The 21,469-nt window shown below is 40.7% G+C and overlaps 1 protein-coding gene across 2 annotated transcripts in view; it reads right to left on the bottom strand.

Annotated features, from left to right (window-relative positions):
- LOC116984079 (RAB3A interacting protein) overlaps window positions 1-12,024 on the bottom strand; it is a 36,934-nt gene extending 24,910 nt beyond the window's left edge. For both annotated transcript variants that reach the window (XM_033038159.1, XM_033038160.1), the window contains exon 1: window positions 11,813-12,024. The gene's annotated coding sequence lies outside the window, so the exon portion shown is untranslated. The remainder of the gene's footprint in view (window positions 1-11,812) is intronic.
- Window positions 12,025-21,469: the final 9,445 nt, after the last annotated feature.

The following is a 21,469-nucleotide window of genomic DNA, read 5'->3' as shown; positions in this document are numbered from 1 at the left end:
CTACACGTCAATTCCAAAACAGTCACTGCGAGTTTCAGGGTGATATGATGAAGAAAAATGTACCATTATACTGTAGAGTGCAGGAAGTGGGAAAACCCAGCAACTAACAAAACATTCAAAAAATAGTTGAACAACCACACTGTCAGCAGACTGCATGACAACCATTTATTTTCATGTCAGAAGTGAAGGGTAATAATTAGCAGGATGTTTCAATTGTATAGTGAAGCCCATTTTATGACATTTTTAAAAAGACCCTCATTAATTTCAAAGGTTCTCCCTCTGAGCCTAAAATCTGTCCTCTAATTATCTTGCCTTGAGGATTAAACAACAGTGGAAGCATATTTTGCACTATTAAAAACTGGAATCCATAAGCAGGTTGTTGGAATCTGCAGGCATGTGGGTTGCTTAATTGCAACCCAGTAATGTACAAAGGTAATGTCTTTTTGATGAAAATTTGTTAATGAAATATTCATTTTTTTTACTGCCAGCTGCAACATGTTGTTAAATAAACAAGAATGGAGATTATAATGAACAGCTCTAAAATGTATGTAAGATTACTAATATAGCAGTTATGAAACAATAATTTATTAATGACTCAACTTTCACAGGTGAAGTCTGTGCAACAAGAAAGCAAACCAAAAAGTAGTGAATTGCTTATATAGTAACATTTCTATTTGAAATACATACAGCTTCGATGAAGATTAATTTGAATGCTCAGTAAAATGCTAAGTAAACACATTACCTGCTGCCCTGTTGAGTCATGCAGAGCAAGAGACTCCAAGGTTCAAGGATGAACTGCGCCAAGTTATGGAATCTCAGCTGCAGTTCAATTGATAAGAAAGTCATGTGGTGTACACACCCACTGCTATAAAGAAAGAAATTGCATTTATATAGCAATGTTCTCACTCTCATTTGCAAATAATTGCTTTTGAATCATCTCTACCAAAATAGGGCCTGTAGGATTTCAGCTAACAGCAAAACTAGGATGGGCTCTCATAACTTTGTTTTCCAATTTAATAAATGTAAATTGAAATAGATTATTTTTAGATGTTTCTGACACTCATAGGTATTTCAGAGACAATTAAATCACTCAACCTTTACTGCCAGCAAAGTTGGAGGCTCTGAGATTCACATTCAATATTAACACGTGACTCATAATCTCCAAAGTTTATACTGATTCATTCCCAAAAAAATCTTGCCCAATGAGGTACTAATATCAACCACCAAATAAACATTTTGCATTTTATTTTCATATTTACAAAAAAACTCAATGGTTTCAAATATTTTTTTTATTCAATAAACGTTTATTGTGCCATTGTTGTCTTGCTGAAACCATGGTGTTCCATTTCAAGAACTTGATGTATGTAAAATAATATTTCAACTACGTCAAGGAGATTTGCAGTATAAATTATGATATGCTTCTCTGAATATACTGATAATTACCTTTGGAGAATACTTCATTAACTGAAATACATTTAAATTTGCTTGAATACATGCTTAAATTAAGTGACCTGCACAAAATTATGACGTTAATATTACAGAAGTAATTTCACTGTAAGCATTTCTACATATTATAAACTTGCAAAATGGATTCACAAGTAAACAACCATAAATGCAATCACAACTGCTGCTGGGCCATCCCTGATGCTGAAGAACATTATTAACTTCAAACATTTTAACAAATTCAGCTTTTGCACCGATTATTAAAAAGGCCTACTCATAGATGCCAACAGCACTTTACCTCACAACCAAATTAAGATTGGAAGAAATTCCGTGATGAACCAAAGGATTGCTTCTTCAATATCATGCTGTACAGACTGGTCAAACCTTATCATCTAACTTGACCAAGTATTTTAGCAAATTTCAATTTTTTTTAGTGACAGTATCTCAAGCAGGCCCAATAGCTGGAATTATACAACAAACTACTCTGATTCCAATCATAAACACTTGACACCAGAGTACAAGAAAATAGTAGCTGGAGTAGGCCAGTCATCCCCCAAAGTCTGCCTTGCCATTCATTCTCATCATGGCTGATCTATGCTGGCCTCAACTCCTCTTCTATGACGGTACACCATGATCCTTCATACTTCAAATCATTCAAATATTTATCTATATTCACCTTAAATCTATTTAATGATCTGGGCTCTACCACCCTCTGGGCAGAGAATTCCAGAGATTCACAATAGAAGAAATTTCTACACACCTCAGGTTTTAAATGATCAGCCTCTTATTCTGTAGTAATGTCCCATTATTTGTAAATAAATGGATAGCAACACAGTAACATTTAACTGAAAATTATACAGAAAATTGTTAATGGTGAAGAATGGGGGTAGGACTTGACAAGCATAGGCTTCGTCCTATCCCTTTTCGAACGAGTCTAATGTGTATTATGTTGAAATTGGCTTTTGATTTTTTAATTTATGTATGTACATATATGTTATGTATGTGTGTATATGTGTATATGTATGTATGTATGTATGTATATGTATATGTATGTATGTATGTATGTATTTATGTATATATATATATAAATATATATATATATATATATATATATATATATATAAATAATTTTCCTTTTATTTATTCATTTTCTTTTCGTTTTTTTTTTAATCGTTCGAAATAAATAAAGATAAAGATACAGCAATTTTAGTTTTTTAAATAATCAATGTGTTCAATCCTATTATCAGAAATGTTTTGATACAAAGCAACATTATTTTGAATGTCTACAAAGAACGTTATTACAGAAAGTCCATATTGAATTGGAAAAACTGAAAGCAAACTCAACAGTTTGGTCGCAAATAATTTAAAGCAAGTGGTTTATAAATCCCTGAAAAGAAAACACATACAAAAAATATTTCCCAGCTCATCAATATACTAGTGATTGCAATGAATTATATAACATCAGAATGAGGCATTTTAAATGTATGTATCGTTATAACTTATGAAATATAACTACCAACATAACACCTGTCAAATGAAACGTCAACTACTGCACAGCTTCACGACCCAAGTTCAATCCTGTCTTCCAGTGGTATTTTTGTGCTCTTGCTGTCACCATGTGGTTTCCCTCACATATCCTAGACATGCTGGTAGGTCAACTGTTGACTGTAAAATGCCCCCTAAATTAGGTGGGTGGTCAGGGAACCGGTGGGAGGGGAGGGGGGGGGGGGGGGGGGGGGGGGGGTGCAAAGATACTTAGAAATGTGGAGCTAGAACCTCTTGTTTCCATCTGACCTGACACGTCCCTGGTCATCTCTTCAAGAATATACCTTGCAGAACACCAATTTACAAGATAAATCTATTTTGAAAACATATCTGATACCTCACCACGTCCAATTCCACATAATTTATAAAGATGGAATTAGATGCATCAATGAGTTATTTGTATAAATGCAAGGGGAAAAAATTAATACCAGTGAACACTTGGGAGAATATTAATAAATGATAAAAAGATACCGAGTAATAACAAAAGATACCATGTAATTTCCCATCCTCCAAGATTACAAATAGAATTCATGATCACTTGGGGGGGGGGAAAATGAAGTCACAGCATGTGGTGGTGGCCCAGCAGTAGAGTTGCTGCCTTTACAGCACCAGAGACCCGGGTTCAATCCTGACAAGGGGTGCTATATGTACGAAGTTTGTACGTTCTCCCTGTGACCTGCTCCGGTTTTCTCTGGGTGCTCCGTGTTCCTCCCACACTCTAAAGATGTAGAGGTTTGTAGGCTAATTGGCTTGGTATAATTGTACACTATCCCTAGTTTGTGTAGGATAGTGTTAGTATGCGGAGATTGCAGGTTGGCGTGGACTCGGTGGGACAGAGCCTGCTTGCATGCTGTATTGCTAAACTAAACTAAAAATGCAAAATTGTGGACCAGTTAAGGATAATTGGATCACCAGAATATATTTTTGTACATCAGTCTGATCTTGTGTTATTGATAACTATGACAAAATTTGAAAGAGATAAAAGTTCTGTGTAATCCTGGTAGGCTGGCGGTGTTTTTTGGTTGTGTGCCAAGGAGGAATCGACAAGGCAGGAATACCAGCTGGATCAAGAGGGAAGGGCACTAAGCAAGAGTTCTCAGATTTTCTTTCAATAGCTCTACTTTATTTGATCAGTCATGTGAATTGAAGCCATTGACAAACGGCTACAAATGGCATTGAGGCCCAGAGCTTTTATTAAATAGATTACTTTCAGCTGCAGCAGGTAAGTGTTTGTATGCAATATTGTTTGCTCAGATACAAGACTCCCATTAGCTCCACACATATTGTCCAGTGGCCCCGTCAGAGAAACAAGGTCTAGCTTTACTCATTCACAGCTTAGAAAAGCTTTCTATGTCATATACGAATCTGGATGATTTGTGAGAATCCCTTTGTCTATTTTACTGCCAGAATAAATCTTTTTGTTTTTCAAAAAAGGGCTTCAAGTGGCACTAACAGATTTGGAATCCATTTCGGACATCCAAAGAATTGTGTGTTTCAATGTGGTTCAACATGGGTTTGAGGGGTTCATTACAGAAAACCTTCTCTCTTGAAATCATTGAGGACAGAGGATGCGCGCATGTTTGTGTGTAAATATGCCAGTTTAACACACCCCTCAAAAAACAAATATTGAAATGTAAATTTCTGCACATGCTCCTAGGTCCTGTAAATGAGCTGACAAAAGCAATTTAACATGGTCCTTGAGAGCAAATGAATAGGCACAGGCACATGTACCAGTCAGTGTCCATTTTTGTGAGTGCAGCAGGCAAGTTACAAAAGTATTAATGATGTTTCCTCTCCCTTTTCAATATTTGTTTGGATTTACAAGGTTATCATAAACTTACTACCTGGTTCTCTTTAAAAAAATTGATGGCAGTTGCATCTGTTATCAATTTAAAAACCTTTATCTGAAAAAAAATTAGAAAAATTCCTAAACAAAGAACAGTAGCAATTCACTGAACTTATTTCAAAACATCAAAACGTCCAAACTAAGTTGTTGTGTACTGTCACCAAGGGCCACTTTTTAAATAAATATTGTTAGGTCTTTATCTCTGCTTGCTTTCAACATGCTATAAACGGCAGCTGTCACACAAGCTTAGATGCCTTCTTTATTTATTTACAAGCACATACAAAAGAATAAATTATTTAAGGATCAGTACAAAGAGTTCAATTACCAAATGCAAAATTAGAACTCAAAAGAAAGACATTTTCCAACCAGGTTTTAAACCATTCAATATCGCAAGATTTAGGAAGATGGGGTTTGAAATTATTTTCAATTAAAAAAACTTAAGATTCACACAAGAGTTCTTCGGAGTTAATTGTAAAGCATTCTAACCACAGATGCAGAACTGTTGCATTGTTCCAAAAGTGAGCAGTAAATCTCATCAAGACTGTTGATAGCTAATATGTCAATTTCATTTCTCAAAATCAATTCTTGCAGTTTCTCAGTGAGAGGTTGGCAAATTAGAACGTTGTAAAATAAACTAAACATCTGTGGACATAACACACAATATGTAGAACTATTAACTTTATATACTGGTCCACCACCGATTTTCCGGCACCCTTGGTTCCAGAGCCTTACAGGATTATTCATTCAGCCAGTCCAACGGAAGTCACAGAGGAGTCCATTGGACCAGAACAGTCCGCCTGGGCTGTCCAGGGGCGAAGATACTGGCCCGAAAAGTCAGTGTCTGAAGTTGACTATGGGAACGGTTCTGCCGGCTCCGCAGTTCCAGATACCCTGCTGCATGGAACAAATTCAACCTAACTATCTGTATGTTAAAATTGAACAATTCAAATAATAATCATGATGATTGTTAGTTTGTTTATATAATCCTCAGACAGCTACTTAATTTTTAACTGGAAAATCAACTTGCTTTTATTTAAATTGAAGGAAAAGATACACGAACAAATGCCCAATAAAGTTCAACTACAGACTGCCGAGTAAATCTACAGAACCTAAACCTACAGTGATTAGTGGTTTTAGTTGAAGAAGTGTTACGACGACAGAATTGATCAGGTTGTGTATTGGCGATCAGTAACAGTAAGGCATTTCAAAATGTCATTTACTCTCAAACCAGAAACAATTATTTGACATTACATGCTGCCCAAATGGATGCACATTATTCCAAGGAGCTGTGCAGCAGCTTTATAAAAACAAAATCTGACACGTATTACACAAAATAACATCAGGATAGGGGGTGACAAGTTTGGTGAAAGAGATTTGCTTTTCGGACTTTAAAAAAAGGTGAGATATATGGAGTCTAGGCAATGCAAAGTCCAGAAACCAAAAATGAAGGATACACAAAGTAACTAGAGTAAGAGGAACACAGAGATCTTGCTAAAGAATTGGAGTACGAAAATTTTGCTGATAGAAAAGGGCAAGGCTGTAAAGGATTTGCAAAAAAAGGGACAAACATTTTAATAATGAGGCCCTCTTGACCTTAACCATGAATTATATAAGCAAAGATGACGGTGATGGTGAACAGAACCGATAAGCATCAGAGTTTTAAACTAGCGCAAACTTCTGCAGCAATGTTAAATGGAGGCCACCTAGGAAAGCACAAGAATTTAAGTTTATTGGCAACAAAATCATTAACCAAAGCCAAATCAGATGAGGCAAAACCAGATGACACAATGGAGTCAAAAGCAGGAATCTAGCTGAAACATCTGGACCTCTTCAGACTGATCTGAAGAAGGGTCCCACCTCAAAACATCATCTGTCCATTTCCTTCACAGATGCTGCCTGGCCCATTAGGTTCCTCCAGCGAAAGATTCAAGCATCTGCAGTTCCTGTGTCTCCACTCTCTAAAATTGAATTTTATTTTTCACCTACTTACAGTCATGACAGAACCACAAGATATTATTTTGTTTCAGGGCAGGTGAATGCATTGGGTGTTAGCTTAATTTATCAATTTAGCATTTTACATTGAATTACTAGATTAAAGATATTGGTATATCATTGCTTTATGTGACATAATATTCATGTTAAATAACATGCCCGAGATGCAACGATGACAAGCAGCACACATGTATTCCACCACAATTTATAACCTCAAAGCCTGACACAATGCTCACTGAAGCCAGTGAACATAAACTGGTGTAATGATTCCAGAATTACATGCCAGGAACTGCAGCAGCCACACCAGGTATGCTGCCACCTCACTGCGGCAACCCAGGATCAATTCTGACCTCAGCTGTTATCTTCAAGAAGTTTGCATGCTCTTCCTGTGACTATGGGTTTCCCAAAGTGCTCAATTTTTCTCCCACATCCTCAAAGATGTGCTGGTGATACATTTATTAGACACAGATTCTGGCTTCAGTGAAAGATATGTCAGAACATTTAACAGAATAGGTTACATGGAAAACAAGTGGTGGAAAGGTACTGATGGGATAGCTCAATCAGCAGGTATGGATTCAATTACCTCTTTCTATGTCAAAAGGAAATATGAAATGTGAAACAGCAACCATCTAGCTATGAGCAGCTACAGCTTGCCTACTTAAAAACAATGTCATTATCTTCCTCCCACCATAATCGGAAATGAAGATGTTCACGATCACAAAATTTAATTCCAATCACAACTCATTAGAAATTGAAAGCAGTCCACAACACTTTGTTCGACTTAAACAACACTTAGTCCTTCAGGAGAAGCACAGTGACGTAGCTAGTAGAGCTGCAGCCTCACAGCCCAAACCTCAGACACGGTCTGTGTGGAGTTTGCACATTCTCCCTGTGACTGCGTGGGTTTCCTCTGGGTGCTCCAGCTTCCTCACACATCCCAGAGACGTTTGTAGGTTAATCGGCCTCTAAATCACCCCATGGTGTGTAAGAAATGCATAAGAAAGTGGGATAATATAGAATTAGTGTGATCAACTGTTGGCATGAACACATTGAGGGCAATCAAAGAGAATTGGGAACGTGGGTAAAATACACTTCAGGGAAAATTAGTGCAGGAATGTGATTGTTCTGAGTTGGCCGTCCACTAAATGAGCCAAAATGTACTCCTCTATATTTCCAAGGAGATGGAGATAGCTAGAAAATGAGTGCATTGTCACCTACGATCAGCACACGATAGGGGCTGCACAGTGGCGAAACTAGGGGAGCTACTCCCTCACAGCTCTAGTAATCTGGGTGCAATCATGCCCTCTGGTGCGGTTCCTATGGTTACCAGGGTTTACTCTTGTTGCTTTCACATGCCAACGATATACAGGTTAGTGGGCTATTTAGCCAATGTAAAAAAAAACTTACACTGGTGTACGTGTGTTGTAGAATTGGAATGTGGGGAGCATAGTCGTGGGGGAAAAGGGGTATCTGTGAGCAGGCATAGACTTGCAGGGGTGAATTGACTCCCATGTATTATTTATTGAATATCCCAATATGGAAATCTATTGCATTTCTTCACTTTTGCCAGGTTTAAGTCCTGGCAAGTGAGACACAAAAAGTTGGAGTAACTCAGTGGGTCAGACAGCATCTCTGGAGAAAAAGAATGGGTGACGTTTCGGGTCGAGACCCTTCTTCAGACCAAGATTTCCTCAACAGCGCTGTGGGAGTACCTTCACGGGAACTGCAGCAGCAATTTAGGAAGGTAGTCTATATTTTCAAAATCATGCCACAGCACTATTCTGAAAGTCAAAAGTCCAATATAATTTACTCTAAAATTATTAGTCATAAAGAGTAACATAATATTCTGCACTCTGCTTATTTTCTCTTGAGTACTACCTGATGCTCTCATGTAAGATATGATTTTGCCCGAATAATATTGAAAACAATGTTTTCACTGTTTCGCCATATTCATGACAATGACGAATCAATACCAACATTGAATTTATACTGTATGGATAAACAATATTGAAGGCCAACAGACAATGCACTGACAACACCAAATCAAAATAGGAGACATGCAATGCCCTCCATAATGGTTGAGACAAAGACCCATCATTTATTTACTTGCCTCTGAACTTCACAATTTGAGATTTGTAATAGGAAATAAAAAAATCACATGTGGTTAAAGTGCACATTGTCAGATTTTAATAAAGGTCATTTTTACACATTTTGGTTTCACCATGTAGAAATTACAGCAGTTCCCCCATTTCAGGGCACCATAATGTTTGTGACACAGCAACGTCATGTAAATGGAAGTAGTCATGTTTAGTATTTTGTTGCATATCCTTTGCGTGCAATGACTGCTTGAAGTCTGCGATTCATGGACATCACCAGTTGCTGGGTGTCTTCTCTGATGATGCTCATCCAGGCCTGTATTACAATCATCTTTAGCTTATGCTTGCCTGGGGGCTAGTCCCCTCCAGTTTTCTCTCCTGCATATAAAGGGCATGCTTAATTGGGTTCAGATTGGGTGATTGACTTGGCCACTCAAGAATTGAGCATTTTTTAGCTTTGAAAAAATCCTCTGTTCCTTTAGCAGTATGTTTGGGATCATTGTCTTGCTGTAGAATGAACCACCGGCCAATGAGTTTTGAGGCATTTGTTTGAACTTGAGCAGAGAGAATGTGTCTATACACTTCAGAATTCATTATGCTACTACCATCAGCAGTTCTATCATCAATGAAGATAAGTGAGCCTGTACCTTCAGCAGCCATACATGCCCAGGCCATAACACCTCTACCACCATGTTTCACAGATGAGGTGATATGCTTTGGATCTTGGGCAGTTCCTTCTTTCCTCCATACTTTGCTCTTGCCATCACTCTGATATAAGTTAGTCTTCGTCTCATCTGTATACAAGACCGTTTTCCAGAACTGTGGTTGCTCTTTTAGGTACTTCTTGGCACACGGTAACCCGGCCATCCTATTTCTGCAGCTAACCAGTGGTTTGCATCTTGCAGTGTTGCCTCTGTATTTCTGTTCATGAAGTCTTCCGCGGACAGTGGTCATTGAAAAATCCACACCAAACTCCTGAAGAGTGTTTCTGATCTGTCGGACAGGTGTTCGGGGATTTTTCTTTTAATATAGAGAGAATTCTTGTCATCAGCTGTGGAGGTCTTCCGTGACCTACTAGTCCCTTAGCGATTAGTAAGCTCACCAGTGCTCCCTTTCTTCATAATGATGTTCCAAACTGTTGATTTTGATAAGCCTAAGGTTTGGCTGATGTCTCTGAGTTTTATTCTTGTTTCTCACTCATAATGGCTTCATTGGCACAACTTTGGGCCTCATGTTGATAAACAGCAATAAAAGTTTCTAAAGATGATGGAAAGACTGGAGGAAAGACTAGGTGCTGTGAGCTCTCTTAAACCTGCATTAGGGAGGCATTTAAACACACCTGATCAATTAAAATTACCTGTGAAGTCATGAGTCCCAAACATTATGGTGCCCTGAAATGGGGGAACGATGTATAAACACAGCTGTAATTTTTACATGGTGAAACCAAAATGTATAAATACCCTTTAATAAAATCTGACAATGTGCACTTTAACCACATGATTTTTTTCTATTACAATTCTCAAATTGTGGAGTACAGGGGCAAATAAATAAATGATGGGTCTTTGTCTCAAACATTATGGAGGGCACTGTAAGATGCTGGAATCTTGAGCAAAAAAACCCAAAGTGCTAGAGGAACTCAGTGGATCTGTCGGGTGACCAGTCTGAAGAAGGGTCGCAACCCAAAACACTGTCTGTCCACTGCCTTCCACAGGAGCTGCCTGGAGTCCAGCAGTTCCTCCGGCACTTTGTTTTTTGATCAACCCAAATAAATGGAAATACAACTATTGTTCCATAAGTTAGAAGTAACAGATGAAAGTAATATAGGAGTTTCACATGAGTAAAGCAAACGATGATCCAAAAGAAGAAATGCATTTATACTTAAGTTTATAAAAAAATTAAATGTGTGAAATCAGACAACTAGTTGGTTAATTATCAAATTCTGAGGACAAGAAACTGCAGATGCTGGAATGCCTCCACAGAAGCTGCCTGGCCCACTGAGTTCCTCCAGCACTTGGTGTTTTGTAGCAAATATTGTATTCAACTCTCTAGTGTAAACATGTAAACGTACAGTGGATGCAGAAACTATGACAGATGACAACTATGGCAGTAGATGCAGAATCAGAGATCGAACTGTTTTAATATAATTGATTGAAAATAATCTTTTGTACAGGATGTCTAAACACAAATACAGTATCTGCTCGAGAAAAATAACAAATTGGGGGAATTTACATTATATTTGTAACGGAGCCAAATAAAAATCGCCTTCTATTATAACACAATAAACCGACGCTACATCAATTCTCTTAATCCATGCGGATAATTACACAATGGTCACTGGATTAAATGAAAATCTCTTGACGATATACAACCCACTTCTTTCACAGAGTCTCGTTTTGTTTGAAGAAACGGACGAGGGTTGTTTTCCACACGTTCCCCTCCACTCACTCTGTAGAGGGTTTCCATCTGGGAATTGCTAAATGTTTCGATTGTGCTTGCTCAGTACCTGGACTGCAAGTGAAATCGATTTCCGCACAAAAATAAAACCCTGTCTCTACGCAGCCAGCCTCAGCGAGTGAGTTGACCATGCAGCAAGGCCGGGAGGCAGGTTGCACCCTGCGACCAGCACAGGTGTCAATCTCCAGGTGCACAGCTGGGGGGCTCGCAGCCCGCTGTCACGTGACCGCCGGCCCATTCATAAAATCAGAACCTCGCCATTCCCCCTTCAAGTAAAGTTCGAAAATAATGGAACGTCGAGTCGTTAAAAAGGTTGGTCGCGCGACGCGCCTGGATCCGCGAGGGACGTCAGCAGGCCGGCGCCAGCGGCGATAGAAGCCGCCACACACTTGATCTAAACATCGGCTTTTTATTTAACGTCACGGCCATTTCTCACCTGACGCTCGACCAGTTGTGAAACCTGCACCTCGAACCGAAGGACAGAGGGAGTCCAACGGTGCAATGCGGTAGTTGATGATTGTTTTCCTGAGCTCCCCCGCCCATTCGGTCACTGCGCCCACCTTGTCCACATCCCGGCCGGTACGCGCCCAACTTTGCCCAGCTTCTCCCCGGCTCCGACACTTGCACCTCCAGCCGGCCACTGCGGCTGCGCGGCGCCGGCTGCCAGGCAGGCAGGTTTCTTCTGCGGCTGCGCGGCGCCGGCCATAAGGCCGGCAGGCCTCGTCTGCGGCTGCGCGTCCACGCTGCATCCTCACCAAAGATCCGCTATAGGATCTTTGATCTTCACACCTTTGATCTTCCATCACCTTTGAGATTTAAAAAATCAAGTCTGCAATTTATCCCATCAGATAAAGCATAAAAAGAAGTTTAATTTGACACCTAATTCACTTTCATATCTTCAGTGTTAAAACAGTTATGGCCATTTTCATACTCTGAAATTAGCATCTTGTTCCCTATTGCTTTTCCATTGACTTAACTCAAAAGCTGTGATCAAGGACAGTCAAAAGCCCATAACTTTCTGAAAAATTAAGAGAACTGAATACAATTTTCAGTTATTATAGATTGAAGCATTCTGAAACAAATATGAAACAATCTTGTTCAAAAAGGAACTGCAGATGCTGGAATATCGAAGGTACACAAAATTGCTGGGGAAACTCAGCGGGTGCAGCAGCATCTATGGAGCGAAGGAAATAGGCGACGTTTCGGGCCGAAACCCTTCTTCAGACTGATGGGGGGTGGGGGGAGGGGGGGGGGAGAAGGAAGGAAAAGGGGAGGAGGAGGAGGAGCCCGAGGGCGGGCGGATGGGAGGGTGGGAGGAGACAGCTAGAGGGTTAAGGAAGGGGAGGAGACAGCAAGGGCTAGCAAAATTAAATCTTACTTGGATGACCTGAAATTAAAGCATATAATTAGTTAGTTACCTAATTGTAGCTAATTACATAACTCAATTACTAGATCTAAACATCTATCCATTTCTTAAGAAAAGGTTAACATTTTTAAATAGCCTAAGTGTCCAAATAACATTCACACAAGAATTCACAATATAAGATGATTTTTAAATCTCATTGTCATGAATTTATAGGCCAAATGGAAGGAATTTAGTGTTTAATTCCTGCAAATTAATGGCCATTTTAATCATCTTGCGAGTAGGATTTTGTGGAATGCGATCGTTTGAAACGTTGCATTTGCAGTGAATTTAAACCCCATATCGGCAGGAAAAATACTGCCGGTTCGTATGGGGCCTAAGTCACCTTTTCGCAACGTGAAATTTTGATTAAAGGCATCCTAAGAAGCACATTTATATGTAAAAATAAACGGTGTAGCTTGCTTTGTCCCGTACGTGAAATCCGTCCCGAAGACGCATTTTAATTTACTCGTGCTATTAAATTATCCAACGTAGTTTAAAAAAAACTTCAGAGAACGTATGTCGGAGCAATTTATCTTCAGCAACAAAACAGCCTGACAAAGATCGATTTGAACAGGCTGGAGAAAACGGCATTTTAAACCCGCCCCCCTCTCAAAGGCGCCAAAGTCGCGCACACGGGCAGTGACAGAACTGCAGCGCCGCTGAAGGTAAGTTTTGTAACATACCTATATATTGCAAACTCATTTATGCATTTACACAACTACATATACATGTACCTACATATACCTACAGGTAGTCAAAAATGCTGGAGAAACTCAGCGGGTGAGGCAGCATCTATGGAGCGAAGGAAATAGGCAACATTTCTGGTCGAGACCCTTCTTCAGACTGATATGAGGGTGGGGCAGAAAGAAGAAAGGAAGAGGCGGAGACAGTGGGCTGAGGGAGAGCTGAGAAGGGGAGAAAGCAGGGACTCCTGAAATTAGAGAACTCAATTTTCATACTGCTGGGGTGCAAACTGCCCAAGCGACATATGAGGTGCTGTTCCTCCAATTTACGGTGATCCTCACTCTGGCCACGGAGGAGGCCCAGGACAGAAAGGTCGGATTCGGAATGGGAGGGGGAGTTGAAGTGCTGAGCCACAGGGAGATCAGGTAGGTTAATGCGAACCGAGCGGAGGTGTTGGGCGAAGCGATCACCAAGCCTACGCTTGGTCTCACCGATGTAGAGCAGCTGACATCTAGAGCAGCGGATGCAATAGATGAGGTTGGAGGAGGTCCAGGTGAACCTCTGCCGCACCTGGAAAGACTGCTTGGGTCCTTGAATGGAGTCAAGGGGGGAGGTAAAGCGATAAGTGTAGCATTTCCTGCGGTTGCTAGGGAAAGTGCCCGGAGAGTAGGTGGTTTGGATGGGAAGGGACGAATTGACCAGGGAATTATGGAGGGTACGATGTCTGCGGAAAGCAGACAGTGGAGGAGCTGGGAAGATGGCCAGTGGTGGGATCCCGTTGGAGGTGGCGAAAATGTCAGAGGATTATTTGTTGTATGTGACGGCTGGTAGGATGGAAGGTGAGGACAAGGGGGACACTGCCCTTGTTACGAGTGGGGGGATGGGGAGTGAGAGCAGACGGGATATAGAAGAGACCTTGGTGAGAGCCTCATCTATAGTAGAAGAGGGGAACCCCCGTTCCCTGAAGAATGAGGAAGTCTCCGATGCCCTGGTGTGGAACACCTCATCATGGGTGCAGATGCGACGTTGACGGAGGATTTAGGAGTAGGTGATGGAGTCCTTACAGGAAGCAGGGTGGGAAGAAGTGTAGTCCAGATAGCCATGGGAGTCAGTGGGTTTATAGTGGATGTCAGCCAGTAGTCTATCACCTGCGATGGAGATAGTGAGGTGAAGAAATGGCAGGGAAATGTCGGAAACTGCCCAAGCCCTTTTCGCTTGGGCAGTTTGCATCCCAGCGGTATGAACATTGACTTCTCTAATTTCAGGTAATCCATGCTTTCTCCTCCCCTTCTCAACTCTCCCTCAGCCCACTGTCTCTGCCTCTCCCTTTCTTCTTCCCGCCCTCCCCCCACCATCACGTAGGTCTGAAGAAGCGTCTCGACCCGAAACGTTGCTTATTTCCTTCGCTCCATAGATGCTGCCTCACCCGCTGAGTTTCTCCAGCATTTTTGTCTACCTTCGTTTTTACAGCATTTGCAGTTCCTTCTTTTATATATACCTACATATACATGTACTTATACATCATAGTCGATTCAGCATTTATGCAGTTCAATTATGAATTCCATTGTGACAATACTTAAGCATCTTATGCATTTAGTTGATTCATCCTACATTATGTGGTAAGAGCGCATCTTAAATTATAAATAAATGTGTTCATGTATTCATATAGATTGTAACTTTAACTATAATCTCCAATCATCTCTACAAATAGATCTAAGAGACCAAGAAAGATGTATTTGCACAGATGGCAATGAAATGGTGATTGAAGCTGACAGCACTCAAACATTTAAATTATAAATTATATACTTCAAGGAGAAAGGACTAAAAACAAGGAAATAATGTGGGCAAAACGTGTATGAAAGAACTGTAGATGCTGGTTTAAATCGAAGGTAGACACAAAATGCTGGAGTAACAGTGGTACAGGCAGAATAATAATAATAATAATAATAATAATAATAATAATAATAATAATAATAATAATAATAATAATAATAATAATAATAATAATAATAATAATAATAATAATATCTTTTATTGTCATTGCACGTCAGTGCAACGAGATTTAGTATGCAGCTTCCAACCGATGTAAAAGAAGAGTAAAATAAATAAATAAGCTGTGTGACGTGGTCCTCCGAGGGAGACAGTCCGGGGGGGGGGGGGGGTGGCGGCACTCAGCAGGGCGGGTTCAGAGCCGCTATAGCTCTGGGAATAAAGTTGTTTCTGAGTCTGGAGGTTCGGGCGTAGAAGGCCTTGTAACGTCTGCCGGAGGGAAGTAGTTCGAACAGTCCGTTAAAAGGGTGTGAGGAGTCTTTATGGATGCTGACGGCCTTCCTGAGGCACCGTGTGTGGTAGATGCCCTCCAAGGCTGGTAGCTGTGTCCCAATGATCCTCTGCGCTCTGTGGACGATGCACTGAAGAGCTCTCCTCTCCGCCTCCGTGCAGCTGAGATACCACACAGAGATGCCATGCGTTAATATGCTCTCTGGTGCAGCGGTAGAACGTTGTCAGCAGCTGTTGGGGCAGACCAGTCTTTTTTAATGTCCTCAGGAAGAACAGTCATTGCTGTGCCTTCTTGACCAGCGCAGCGGTGTTGGTGGACCATGTGAGGTCCTCAGAAATGTGAGTGCCCAGAAACTTAAAGCTGGACACTCTCTCCACACTTTCCCCGTAAATGGAGATTGGGGCGTATTCTCCATTATGGGACCTCCTGAAGTCAATAATCAGCTCCTTGGTCTTGGAGGTGTTTAATGACAAGTTGTTACGCGTGCACCAGTCCGCCAGGTTCTGCACCTCCGCTCTGTATTTTGTTTCATCCCCGTTGGTGATCAGCCCAATCACTGTTGTGTCGTCTGCAAACTTCACGATGGTGTTGGTGTCGAATGCAGGAACACAGTCGTGAGTGAAGAGGGAGTAGAGCATGGGGCTTAGTACACAGCCCTGTGGTGTGCCGGTGCTCAGGGTGATAGTGGAGGACATGTGCGGGCCCAATCTCACTGCCTGCGGTCGCTCCGTCAGAAAGTTCAGGATCCAATCGCATATCGGCGAGCTGAGGCCTAGCTGGTGGAGTTTGGTGGTGAGCTTGGTGGGGATGACCGTATTGAATGCAGAGCTATAGTCAATGAAGAGCATCCTCACGTACGTGCCCTGTCTGTCCAGGTGAGTCAGGACAGTGTGAAGAGCCAGAGAGATGGCATCCTCTGTTGATCTATTTGCCCTGTATGCAAATTGATGAGGGTCCAGTGAGGCAGGGATGCTGGATTTGATGTGGGAGAGGACCAGCCTTTCGAAGCACTTCATTGGGATTGGAGTTAGGGCAACCGGGCGGTAGTCGTTCAGGTTGGTGACTTTAGACTTTTTCGGCACCGGCACTATGGTGGCTGTTTTCAGGCACTTGGGGACCGTTGCCAGAGATAGAGACAGATTGAAGATTCTCGTGAATACCTCCGCCAGCTGTACAGCACAGTCCTTTAGTACCCTTCCCTGGACTCCATCCGGGCCTGCAGCCTTGCGTGGTTTGATCCAACGCAGAGCGCACTGTACCTTCTGAGTGCTCAGTGTTAAGGCCTGTCCCTCCGCCATGGCCGGGGTTATTCCACTCCTGGTGGTGCTGCCAGTTTCTAAGCGGGCAAAGAAGGTGTTTAGTTCGTTGGCCAGTGTGATATCATCGTGGGGGCAGGCGGGGCTGCTCTTGTAGTCAGTGATGTCCCTGACACCCTGCCACATGCTTCTGGTGTCCGCGGTATTGAAGTGGTCTTCCACCCTTTGCCTGTGGATGTCTTTGGCCTTTTTTATGCCTTTGTTCAGGTTCGACCTGGCTGCACTGTAGGCAGAAGTGTCCCTGGATTTAAAGGCATTGTTGCGTGCCCTTAGCAGATCCTGAACCTCCTTGTTCATCCAGGGTTTCCGGTTTGGGAACATCTTTATTTGCTTGTCCACTGTGACAGTCTCCACACAGCAGTTGATGTAGGAGAGCACAGTGGATGTGTACTCCTCCAAGTCTACCTCTGGAGAGAAGGAATCGGTGACGTTTCTGAATAATGTGGGCAAATCAGATTAATGACACAGTTAGATGCCAAGGAGGACAAACACAAACACGACTGATGGTGGTGTGGTGGAAGGGGAGACTATTTCTATATTAAATTTTCCTTGTTACAGATTGTTATAAAAAATCAGATACACACATATACTGAAAAGTATAATACACAGATGTAAAGATGATATGTGGAACAGTGGCCATCTGTTGCCTTTTATTCTCTTGTTTGGGGTGCAGCATTGGGAGCTGGAACAGTGAGATAGGAGAGGGAGGAGATGATCTTGAAAGGAGAAAAAAATGGGTTACGGAATCGTAAACGAGAGGGCATCGTGAGCATTAGTAGTGCAGAAGAAAGACCAACAGAAGACAAGGGGTTTGACTCAGTCTGAGTGATAGAGCTGACTAGGAAAAGAGTGGATATCTTCACTTCAATGAGCTAGAGAATAGCATCTAGTCTCCGCAGAGAACTGATAGCCAGGTTCAGCTGCTAATTTTCTTCATCTGGTGATTCACAAAGGGATGCACTTAGAATGGAAGCAATGTCTGCAAAGATGGATTGGGAGAATGGTGGTCATTCTCACCCTCTATTGCATTTTGGTGGTGGGGAACTAGTGATCAAAAGGACACAAACGGCTAGAGTAACTCGGTAAGTCAAGCAGCATCTCTGGAGAGCATAGCCAATGTTTCGGTTTGAGTCTGAAATGGGGTCTCGACCCGAAACATCGCCTATCCATGTGGTCCAGAGATGCTACCTGACCTGCTGAATTACTCTGGCCTTATGTGACCAGCATCTGCAGTTCTTTGTTTCTATGGGAACCAATTGACATTTGAGTATGGATAACTAATGGGATTAGGTTGGTAATGATAGAAATGGATACTTCTTTTGTTCATTTGTACAACATATTTGTTGGACATACCTTGTGCATATGATCTATAGTACTTTATTTTATTTCATCAGTATAGCTAAGTGAACTTAGAATTGCAAGTCAGCAACTTAACTGGGCCAGCTGTATAAAAGCTGAGGTTATAAAAACAGCTCAGCAGCTGGTATTCTGAAGGTGGATTGTGCCACTTGTCTTCCATAAGTCACAAATCAGAAGTGTGATGGAATGCTCTCCATATGACAGGATGATCCCAGCTCCAACATCTCTGCAGAACACAGGTATCATCCAGGAAAACATTCCATATGGTTGGCGCCCATGAACCACCTGAACAATCACCCTGTGTATTATCAAGATACAATGATTGCAGTTTGCCACATCTGGAGATGTACCATAGCAGTTCCCCAAAGCTTCTTCAACAGCAGCTCCCAAAGCTGCACCCAACACTCAAATGAATAAAGGCAGCAGATGGTCATTGTTTTTATTTATATCATATTTTTTTGAAAAAAATTAAACTGGAAAATCTTTGCTATATATTTTGTGCTTAAATGTAGCATTGCACAGTAACATCGAAAATAGGTGCCAAGAGTAGGCCATTCGGCCCTTCAAGCCAGTACCGTTATTCAATATGATCATAGCTGATCATCCAAAATCAATACCCCGTTCCTGCTTTTTCCCCATATCCCTTGATTTTGGTAGGCTCAAGATCTAAATCTAACTCACTCTTGAAAGAATGAATACATCAGATAGGTCAGTCTTCATAATCCCCCATTTAATCTAATGAATAATTATGAGCTTGCATCTGCTCCCTTATACTGTATTAATATATTTTACTGTTACTTGGGCGGGGTATAAATTCAGGTGTGGTCCTCAACACATCCTTGTTTTGTTTTTGCTACAAAAGGCAGGAAATGATTTTGAGACCAAAAACGGCAGAACAATTCAGCCTAAAGGGCCTGCCCACTTTCACGACCGAATTCACGACCTCTGCCGAGTTTGCCCTTAACTCATACTCGCAGCATGGTCGTCACAAGGTCGTAGGAGGTCGTAGGTCGTAGCAGGTCAAGATGCTAGTCGTAGGTACTCGTTGCATCAAGTAGGTCGGGGAGTTTTTTCTAGCCTGATGAAAAATGTCCACGAGTAAAAAAGGTCGTGAATTAGGTCGTGAAAGTGGGACAGGCCCTTAACTCTTGTCAATTTCGCTCCTTACAACCAACTTGTGACCGTTTGCAAAGATCCAGGATTGGGTTGTCTGCAAAACATTTCAGCTGGGGAGAAAAGAGTGAATAAGGTAACAGTGGAAACACTTTCAGTACAAAGTATTTAACCTTTTGTCTGCAACATACTGTTATGTTCCTTCTCCTTGTTTATTTATAGAAAAAAAACAGTCATTGGAGGATTCCTTGATAATGATCATGGGATAACAATTTCACAAGAGGGAAAGGAATCAGGTGTGTATGGATGATGTCAACCAGAACCAAAAGTTTCTACTATCCGTTCCACTCTCCATAAGAGAGATGGGACCTGAGGTACCTACACCAATCCCAAGAACCCAACTGTGAAATTAATTTGTGTCTGAACATAGCAGGAATATTGTGGAACCAGCCATGGTGCAACTGAATGAGATATTGTGCAGCCTAACTAACTAACCTTGACAATGCTAGAGGACATGTGCTGTGGCCAGTGAATGCAAAAGTTAGTTTGGACAAATCTAATTTATGGGAATTATCTATAATTTTGCTACGCAAAGTGTGCTCCCTTACACTTTCATCAGGAATATTTCCAGGTATTCTTCGCCTGGCACTCAGCAGTATTCCCAGAAAATCGGTCAAAATAGCTAAAAAAAATAGCGATTTATCGCTTTCAATTTAAATTTCCCTTCTTTTTGTTCCTAAATCCAGGCTATTTATGTGAACTGGAAAACTGGATCCATAGCACTGATTGTTCAGCTGAAAAACACATTTGCATTCATTTAAGAATGTTTTATTAACACTGATGCCCTGCTTTTCACTTTCTAACCACTTTCATATACAAATTTCAACATCCATTTATCTCGATTACAGATGATAATTTGAAAATCATTATGTTCTAGAATAATGTTTTAATGAGGCCTTAAATAGACATTTATGTTTGTGAATATGAATTTAACAATATATATGTTGGCGATTGAGTGCGACTTTAATTAAGAATAAATTATTTCTAAACAATCAGCACTGATTACTTTTTTTTGCCAAAGCAGAATTACAAATTTTACTGTAAAATGACAGACTCCAAAAATGGAATCTTAACTGGAACACCAACATTCACTAACACGGAATGAGAAAGCTTCCACTCTGAATTATAAATAACAAGAATAGCTATACTTTCGAAAAATATATATAATGTCAACACACATACATAATAAACCTTCCTGTTATAAATATTGACCTTCATCAGATCTGAGTAAGGCCACTAGATGGAGCAATCTACATCCTCAAATCAACTTACTGGCTTTGTAAACATCAGAATTATTCAAATTGAATGACTTAAATGTAAATGTTGTTAGATCTAAATAATAAAATTCTGGCAGTTGGAAATAGAGGTAAATAGAGAAAAAATATGAATTGTGTCTATATGTAATTTCAATGGATTTATTATTCAATGGTAGATGGAGTGAACCATCGTACCACAACAAAGGCACACAAAACCACAGTGTTTCCAGCAGTATCATAGGAAATGATAAAGCAGTTTTCTTCCATGCTTTTGGAAGAAAATAAGACAAGTATATGAGGGGAATTAAAGGCTGATACAAATATTGGCTGTCTTACAAATACCAATATCTGCACATTAATAAAAGATGAGGAGCAAATATTGTTTATCTTGGTTAAGGAATTAACAATCACATTATTATTTATTTCTGTCAGATGCTCTATCACGATAAAAAAAACATCAGGATATACGTATTGAGAAAATGCTGAAAGTACTAAACTTGATACTTGTTTCCCTTTCCTCAAATGCTAAAGTGATTTCTAAGCACGTTTTCTTTCTATTACACATTTTTAAATCTTCCAGTATTTTTGTAATAAATTGTGAGCACCAGGTATTCATGAT

Source organism: Amblyraja radiata, chromosome 19 (genome assembly GCF_010909765.2).
Source record: "Amblyraja radiata isolate CabotCenter1 chromosome 19, sAmbRad1.1.pri, whole genome shotgun sequence".
NCBI lineage: Eukaryota > Metazoa > Chordata > Chondrichthyes > Rajiformes > Rajidae > Amblyraja > Amblyraja radiata.
Note: the sequence above shows the minus strand (reverse complement) of the source record. Positions and strands in the feature narration are given on the sequence as shown.